The sequence below is a fragment of the Elephantulus edwardii genome, unplaced genomic scaffold (genome assembly GCF_000299155.1).
Source record: "Elephantulus edwardii isolate Elephantulus edwardi_28Jun2011 unplaced genomic scaffold, EleEdw1.0 scaffold00269, whole genome shotgun sequence".
NCBI classification, from domain to species: domain Eukaryota; kingdom Metazoa; phylum Chordata; class Mammalia; order Macroscelidea; family Macroscelididae; genus Elephantulus; species Elephantulus edwardii.
In genome coordinates, this window is record NW_006400019.1 from 1,631,308 (window position 1) to 1,632,890 (window position 1,583).

Below are 1,583 nucleotides of genomic sequence, written 5' to 3' on the forward strand. Positions count from 1 at the left end.
CAGAGCAGAGTTTAGGGCTGTTGTACATAGGGTCGCTATGAGTCGCGGGCTACTCGACGGCACATAACAACAACAACAACAACGTGGCCACTGCATCCTTAGACCATATTGGCTCTATCCTTGTATCTGTTAATGGATACTTAGGTTGTTTTTGCCTTTGGACTATTCTAAGTACTATTCTAAGTATTCCAAAGTGAACAGTCTTATATAAGCTTTTTTGTTTGAATGTTGTTGTTTAGTGCCATCCAGTTGTAGATGACCTGAATAAGTGTATAGAGTTTCTAGAGGCAAGCCATTTCAGAAGTGGATGCCACTCCTGCGAGTACCTGTTTTAAATTCTTTTTGGAGTGAAATTGCTGGGTCATGTGATAATTCTAATTTCACTTTTAGGAAAACTACCTCCATTTTCCACTCCCACCAGCAAGGCCCAAAGGTTCCAGTTTCCCCACATCCTCACCAACACTGTCACCTTCTGGATTCTTCTAATACTAGTCCTCCCACTACTACTATAATAAAGGAGCTCTGGTGACTTAGGGGTATGAAGCTGTGCTGCAATGCTGAAGGTGCATGGTTCAAGGCCGCCAGCTGCTCTGCAGGAGAAGGATGGGCAGTCTCCTCCTGTGTGATTAACTGTCTCTGAAAACCCGCCAGAGGGTCTGACTCCATGGTACTGGCTGGAGCATCTTCTCAAATGTACCTTAGCATGTATGTGTTCAGAGAAATGGCTCTGGAAGTCTTTAGCATATTTTAAAATTTAGTTCTCTCTTCTAGCAACAATAGCAGAGTTAGCCGGTCAGCAAACAAAAGCTGGCAAGGCTATGGAGAGACTGGAACCCTTATTCACTGCTGTTGAGAATAAAAAATGGTGCAACGACTATGGAAGGCAGTATGACACTTTCTCAAAAAGTTGGAAATAGAAATAGCATTGGACCCAGCAATTCCACTACTGGGAATATATTCTAAAGGAACCAGAGCCATGACTCAAACAGATGTATGCTCACCTATGTTTATTGCTGTGTTATTCACAAGAGCAAAGAGATGGACTCAACCCAAGTGCCCATCAGCAAAGAAATGGATAGAAAAACTATGGTACATTCACACAATGGAATAGTATTACGCAGCACTGAAAAATAATGAACTCGTAAAACATTACACAACATAGGGGAGCCTGGAGGACATTATGCTGAGTGAAATATCTCCGTCATGAAAGGACAAATACTGCATAACACCACTGTTATAAAATAGGACCGATATGGGGGGCTAGTTGAGGAGAGAATGGGAAAAGAGTGGATAGATAATGAAGGGGAAGATCTGAGAGGAATCTGTGACTAGGCATTATATGTTTGAGAACAATCTGGAATAAGTGCTGGGGGAGGGGAGGAGGAGAGAGGAAAATGTACAACAATGACTGCTGGCGAGGTTGTGGAGAAACTGGAACCCTTATTCACTGTTGGTGGGAGTGTAAAATGGTACAACCCCTGTGGAAAGCGGTATGGCGCTTTCTCAAAAAGTTGCAAATAGAGATACCATTTGACCCCGCAATTCCACTACTGGGAATATACCCAGAAGAGACCATAACTGAC